We start from the raw sequence: 8,245 nt of genomic DNA on the forward strand, positions 1-8,245 counted from the left end.
GGAGTGCTGAAATATTAAAATGGATCCAATTTATTTGAAGCATATCTCCCAGGCAGTGTCACAAAGAAATACTAAAGCAATTCCAACTCAAGGTCCACTGACAGGGCTTTCAACCAAATCACATGGTCTTCATGTAATATGTACATAGACTACAGCTGAAAATATGTCTCTGACACCTTAACATTTCTAAAATAAGATCATATAAAATGGAAGGCTGACTTAAAGCGACAACAAGGCATAACACATAGTTGAACATGATGGTTTAGGTTTGCAGGAATATTTAGAGAACAGAGACCTCGTGGACGCATCAGTGTCGGTGCAACGCTGAGGTTCTTGTAACGACGGATGACATTGATATGATCTGACGGAATTCAAAACAGAACAAACATTTAGATATGACAATTACAGCCATAACTCAGGGTGCCGCGCATGACAGCAAAGTAAATTGACGACAAATGAGCGCAGTCCACTAATCAATTAATCGTATTCATTATTTTTGATGTGAGTCATTTCTGATGACTCACGCTCTACTGTGTGAGTCATCTCTCACTGGATGAAGTGTACAGCACAGCAGCAACATGACAGAAAGATTTACATTGAGAATATCAGGCTTTGAGGTTGAAGAGCCAATCAGAAGAGCTGGCCTGATGTCACTAAAAAGGAATCAGGAGGTTTGTTGAAATAAAGGAAATGTGGTGAAATTATTATTTTACATTTTTCACACTGTGGCGGTCAATAACTCGATTCCATGAGGACACATCAATTCCATTTTGCACTACTGGGCAGGAAAAACCTTACTTATGTCTCTCAATCGACCTAAAATGGAGCCTGAAGTGCCGGTGAATGATCTACCGAGGACATAGTAATACAAAAGCATTCTTACCAATTGATAAGTTGACCAATTTCTCTCCTATAAAAAGGGATCAATTTACCAGAGAATAGAAACGCACTGTATTGTTACAGAGCCAGAGCTCAATATAGTTTACCCTGCAGACAAGTATGAATGTCTGTCCAGGGTTCTAGACACCCAGGATGCATGTCTGTGAGCGGAGAGAAAAACGAGAGAAGGAAACGGCAAGAAAGAGATTAGAGAAAGAGAGATTTCATTCTGGGAGCCACAGAGTCAGACGGGGATGATGAATTGTTTTTTGAATGTTTTTTTTTTTTAACCCCCGTTCTTTGCCTTTTGGCTTCGGGACAGTGGGGGTTTGTATCGCCACGCTACAGAGCCGGTGGTGTTTATTTACACTTCAGATAATGGAAAGACCTCAAAAACCCAAAGGCGGCTTTGAATCGCTGCCTTTCTTGTTTGTCTCCAGGCTAAAGAACCCGTGGTGTCAGATTTTCAGTGAAGCCTACAGCAAAAATGCAACAACATGGCTTCTTTTACATTTCTGTCTCATCTGTCTATGTACTGTAGAAATATCGTAGAAAAGTATGAAAGCATAAAAGTATAGCTATTATAACCGTTAACCCTTTTGATTTCGAAGTATAACCAGCACAACATATAGCATGTTTACACTTTTTATAACCATCATAATGTGAATTGTTTTATGATAGCTGTGATTTAACATATAAGTTAAGAGTTAGACACTAAGAGTTAGACACTTTGTTTAAAATAGTCACTTGAGCCTTACAGTGCTTCTGGTTCTAGCAGGATCAAACGAGTTACCACCAGTTACATTCTCTGTCAGCTCTAGAAAGAGGAGGACTCATGTGTGAGTGACGCATGAAATGAAGGAGGTGCCAGCCTTAGATCAGCATAAAAAGCAGCAGAAAACAGTGAGATTGGGGCTTCTCCCCACCCCAACTAGAGAATGGGATAGACTTCTTACCCCCTCAGAGATGGCTAAAATAATACCCTTTTAGTTACCCAAAATAAGACCCCTTTATAAAAACAGAATTTTGCAAAATTATTTTTGCATGGTAATACAACTCACCCTACCAATGGGGATCAACTATTGCCCACCACAAATGTATGCCATCTCCAAAATTCGTCTTCCTCTTCGTGTCTTTGCGTTCCCCTCAGTTCACACTGCAGGCTTCCACATATTGCTGGACAGCTTGTAGGGAAACCTGCCTGATGGGCCGCGGTGGCAGCGATACAGCTGTGACAAGAGTCTGATGGGTGATCGACTGTGGCACTTTATTACCTCGAGGGGCGTGTTCAGCTCATCTCAGTGTGCTCAATCAATGTAAATCTGTCCGGCCAGGGAATTTATGTCCTCCATGATGAAGTGCTTTGCTTTACTCTGCTGCATTAATTTGACGCGGCTGCGATGTAGTCAACGACACCGTTTTCACTCGTTGCCAAGAACAATAATTGAGATGCAGGTCACACGAATGCACCATTCATCCACTCCTTCAGGGTCTACTTCTTGAACTCTGAGCTACGCGTGTCTTCTGAAATCTATATGTCATTCCATATCTCAAAAACGATATCGCAGCATATGATTTCATCACATTATTCCATTGAAAGCCGTTAAATTATCATATTGGATTGTCGCCCCGGCCTTTGATTTATTTAATTTTCTCCGCTCACATTTGATGAATGAATCTCTGCCCTTGTGTCAGTTCATCAAACCCACCACAGTGCTGTGCCAGTGTACTCCTCCCAACAGAAAGCCAGATGACCAGACGCTTTCGCTGAGAACCAGTTGCTATGGCGACACCTCCTCCCTGCCCAGCGGATGTCTGGGTAACCCATTGTAAAAATGTGTGTGTGTGTGTGTGTGTGTTGGAGAGAGAGAGTGTGAGTCTGAATCAGGGTAACAGTAAAATGGCCCTGGCTGATTTCCAAGTACTATATACTGTAATACCACTTATTGTATAGTGTCGATGTCTAACTGCTAAATTGCCGTTTTATTGACAAATAGAAGCACAAGTCTGAAACATTTAGCTTCAAACACAACCCTCTTCTTCATTTGTCTCAAAAACGAAGGTAGATGTTTCTTTGCACTTGTGGCGAAGAAACCAACCCATGAAGCGAGAACCCAAAACTCGCGCTGTATTCATCGTTCAAGGAAATGCCTTTTAAGTGACTTTGTTCTTGGTCGCTTAGTTACATCAGGGCAAGAAAATCTGACTCGGATTAAATACATTTTACTCCCATGGAAGAGTTTTACTGTGAACTGGTGATTCATCTTGCAACAAATCTTCCAAATTCAAACAGAATGTATGGTTGCCATTTTTAGTCAACTTGCGTTGTGAGTAATTAGCTCAATAGTCAGCTAAATAATGAAAATGTGACATTAATATAAGCTGATCTGATACTGATGGTGTTATCAGTTAACATGTCCAGCCTCAGTTCCTAGCATATAAAATCGCAGTAGTGCAGCTGTGTCATGTTCTTCACAAATCCCTCAAAAATGAACCCGTTTATCCGTACTCTCCCTTTCAAATGTTGGTTTTCTGGACCTTTTTGCCGATTCCCAACACGGATCCATAGGCCCTTCAGTCGTCGCAGTCATAGCCTTTCCCCTTGTGCATCTCCGCGTCTCGTATTTGTGTTCAGTGTCCTCTGTCGCCATGCTGCGCCGTGAAGCCGAGGTTTACTCTAACAAATTGATTAAGTGCAGTGAAAACCTTCCTGCAGTCTGCGTGGTCCAGAGTCGTCTTGCCCAAACGGCGCATATGTGTCGTGGGAAGAGATGCAGAAGTGTGTGGGCTGCTGTTGTCGTCGTATATGTGACCTGCTGATTCACTCTCACCCATCAGCACACTTCCTCTCTGGCTCTCAGGTGTAAAAACTGATCTAATATGTGCGACCATGAAAATGTTTTGCTGTTTCTTTTACTCAACCACAATTACATCTCTGTGTGGGGCCCACTGTGCAGATCAAATGACCTCCAACCACAATATTAGAGTGAAACAAGAAAAGCAATTGATCTCTGAGCATGGTCTGCGGTAGAGGTCGTGATTATTCCCACTACGTTCCCACCGCGGCCTCTTATCTCGACTACATTGACGGGGGATGAATTATCCGTCATTTGGACGAGACACAGCAGACATTGTTTATGAAATACGTTTGTGATGTAGAGGTCTCGGCTCATAAAAGCACCGTTATCAAACAACACCTCATAACCGAGATTAAATCATTGTCTCTATGGTGACGCGCACCGCAACAAAACACTGATTACGCTCAGTCGGAGTCGTCCAGCTCACCTTCGCTAACACTCGCATTTATTGTCAATTAATCAACAGAACAACGTTCAGCCTCTGGGTTGTGTTTAAACACAAGCTCTGTGTTCCTGCTGAAAACTGACAAGCCGGATATGTTCCTGAACTATAATGGGACAGATTAAGCTCCCGCACAAGCAAAGTTAACGCTCGGCTGGTGAACGTAGTGGAGCATTTAATAGATTATTCCATCAATGGGATAATAGATGATTTAATATTTCTATTCATTCCTCCTTTGCAGCAGCATAGATTGAACCTTTTCGTTGCTCTCCAGCGTTTGTGGCGTGAGCTAACTAAGAGCTCATTCCAGTTTTGTCATGTCATGTCCAATTCTTCCTGGCTGCCCCTCAGCCTGCACCGATAAAAGCCGACTTCCTTACCCTGACTCTGTGTGTGCTGACTCACTCTTTCACAGAGCCTCTTTGTTACCAAATCACATAGAAAATGACACTTTAAACTGAAAATTTGCCAGATTAGCTAACAGAATAGTGCAGTTCAGGTTGAGGACAAGACTCTAAAGTATTACTAGGTATTACTATATCTTTATTAGCTAACATGTTGTACTGTGCGACGTTTAGTTTTGATATTTTCTCAGACGGGGGAGCCAGTAAAATGAAAAAAGCGCCACGGTAATCTTTTTCACCGTAACCAGACAGGAAGTCACACATGGAGTCTGATGAAAAGATTCTGAAATACAGTGTCCTGGCCGCCCTGCTCAGATTTGATCTCGCAGGTTGTCATGCTGTCACCAACCCCCGTCCTCTCCGATTTAATAACACAGCTGTTTGAACTCCATCTGTGTCTGCCTCTGCCTTGGTTGATGGAGGCGCCGTCTGTCTACCTGTCCGTCTTTACTGCGCTGGAGTGTCAGTCTGGGGAAAATAAAGCACAAATAGCTCGGCAGACAGATGGTGAGACGCGTCCACAATCAATACTAATGTGAGGTAGAGGTATTTGGAACGACACTCGTTTTTTATATTTTGTATTTGTTTCATAACAATGTTCAATTTAGGAAGAATCAACCGGTACATTGAGTTTTTCGCTAGACTCTTTCCTCGAGTCAATCCATCCTGTAGTCAGCATTTTCCCACAGCAGAGCATGTTTAAACATTAACTAAATGCACTTTGGCAGCAGCCGTTTGCAACAGCATTGCTCTCTTAAATCGTCTTTTGGGACGACATGAAAGACGCTTTATATCAGTAGCTACACTGCTGCTTTAGAGGAATAGCTCTCATAACCTAATCTTTTTATGTTGCCACTAAAAGATCTCGGAAACTGGAAAAAAACGGAAAAGTCAGTCGTGCCAGATGGTATTTAGCAAAAAAACAGAACATTTACAAAAACCTTCCACCCCATCTGTAGAAATGGAACATTTGCAGTGAAAGGAGAAACTCAGTTAGCATATTGATTTTTAGCTACACAATTTTTTTCTTCTTCTCACATTCTAATACATGAAGCAAAATTGGAGCTGTGATTGATTTAACAGGACCTTATGTGTTTTAAACTACGGTTCAGCTGCAAAAAAACCCCAACGTCTGGAGGTGTGGATGTAAAAAAAATGACGAGAACGTTTCAGTCTTAGTCATGAACTGGATGAGCCTCAGAGACAAATCAAAGAAAAGCCTCAGATTACCAATATAATCTAATTGTATTGATTCCTGATTGTTTTTTAGGGCCAATCTCACTATAACACATCTTCCATCATAGCTTCAATGGTTGCTTTGGGTTTTGTTTTTACTGTATACTTGAAACACAAGAGTAATCACACAACTGGCCAAACGGCTCCCACAGGTAGAGGATAAAGTGTTCTGAATCTGATAGTTGACATCATGGAATAAGTCATCCACAGAAAAGAGAGGAGAATAAATGTGAAGAAATAAAGGGGAAAGCGTTTTTTCTTCTTGCCAGCCGCTATTGATTCTCCTCCTTCCTATGAGGAAGGCCCGTCCTGAACGTAGTCATGAATAAATCATGGGGCAGCAAAGCATGATAGAAAAATTGAAATGAGGACTCAAATGTCTAAAGGTGAACAGCTCGGCTAAGTTCTCTTTTTCTACTGTACACGCCCGTAACGTTTTCCCAGAAGGCTGCTGCACTTCTGTTCCCTCTGATCCGATGGGATCACCCGGCCGGATCGCTCTATGAAGGATTGATTGATGGGGTCGGGCGATCGTTTCTATTTTCATATCGTCCAATTCCTCGAGATCGCTGAGTGAGGCGGCGGCGTTGCTCAGCTTCTGACGCAGCTTTGAAGTAATGGAACCTTTTAAGCTTTTTGCAAGAAATACAGTTAAGAATATGTGAATAAACATTTGTAAAATCTGAACATTAAAAGAAATCTATTAAATAGCAAAGTCTCCTCTACTGAAACAATGGCTCCCCTTGTCACTCCACCAGAAACCTCTCTAAATGCACAGTAGGGTGCAGATTCTAGAGATTATTTTTACAACAGTTTACATAATCGCCTTGATATCGACTTAAGAAAACAATCGTTTTGATCATACCTTCTATCTGATCCGCAATCGGGACAGGCGTGGTGTACGATTGTAGTCAACAGGCTTCACCGGGGGAAGTGGAGTACGCCGGAGTACGCGGGTGGGTTATTGACATTCAGCTTGGCCACTGCAGCTGACCTTTTGCTTCGCCATACGTTATTCTGCCGTTAATGAGGAGGAAGTCGATTTCTTCCCGTTCCCAGAGCTGTGTGTTTTTAAATTGGTCTGCTGGAAAGCACGGACCAACTGCGGTGGTTTGGATCAACATACAGTCAGGAATCTCTGTCAGGGGACCAAGAGGTTGAGGGTTTAACGTCCAATGTAAAAAAAAAAAAAAAAAAATGGCCTCAGTATCCAATCATATATGTAGTCTGGTCACTGTGGGAGTGGGTGGGAGGCACAGGGTGTAAATCCACTGGGAATGAGCCCGACCCTGGTCTACTGGGTCGATGGAGACTGACCTGCCATGATTAGGTGAGAAATGTTCAGGGCTTTAAAATGCATTTAGCCTCCTTCCTGCTGTGTTCCCGGATGCTCTCGAGGGAACGACCTTCCACCTCTGCAGGAGATGACTCTGAAGCCCGTGTTGTCCTGAGGATTCAGCGCTAGGATTCAATTTGAAATTGCAAATCCATTTTGGAAAACACAACATTGAAAGCTGTCGCCAGTTATTCAAATGGCAGCATCCTGGTTTTCCGTTGGCATTTTTTGGCTCGAGAGGAAAAGAAAAATCCGTGAGCTTTAGAGGCTCTTTAGGCAGAGTCAGTGTAGCTGTTTCCCTCCTAACAGTCTTTATGCTAAGCTAAGCTAATTGCCTTCTGGCTCTACATTGTTCTATACTTAATGTACAGACGTGAGAGTTGTATTGACATTGTCATGTAACTCCCGGCAAATAAGCACATTTCCAAAATGTCACCTATTAAGGGAGAATATTATTACAACATTGTCTTTTTGTGCATCTTCACAGCTGCCATAATATATTAGACTGTAGCCTCTTTTAAGCGCAACAAAGCCTGCAGACGGTGGTGAACTCGGTCTTGGTTTCTATTTCAACGGCTTGCTCTTCAAACGCCGCCTCCAGCCTTTTCCACATCCTCCTTCATACAGCCACCTCTCCATTTAACCACACAGGTGAGAGGAAGAGAAAAGAGAGCATCTCCTGTGGCGGGGAGACCGAATGAAATGTAGGGGATTGAAATGAGGATAAGGGGCGAGGAACAGTCGACACAGATGAGTTGGGAGACACGGAGGCAGTCAAAATTGGGATAGGTTATATGCATGTGTGTCATCATGGCATATAATGTCCTCGTGATATTTAATTGCTCGAATGCATCTGTGCTCCTAAAATGAACATTTCAGATGCAGGCTGTCGTCACTGTCATCCCCTCCTTAACTGCATCTTTCCTCTTAGAGTTATTGCACCCATCGGGATACATGGCATGTGGTTTTCTGTAACGCTCTCAAACATGTTCAGCCTCCATTGGCATTAGTTGAGCTACAATTTACACCACCAACAGTCAAATTAGGTGTTTTGGAGCATCGGCTTTGAATAGTTTAAAATCACACCGTT

The sequence above is a fragment of the Anarhichas minor genome, unplaced genomic scaffold (genome assembly GCF_050575085.1).
Source record: "Anarhichas minor isolate MPS153535 unplaced genomic scaffold, ASM5057508v1 ptg000045l, whole genome shotgun sequence".
Lineage (NCBI taxonomy): Eukaryota > Metazoa > Chordata > Actinopteri > Perciformes > Anarhichadidae > Anarhichas > Anarhichas minor.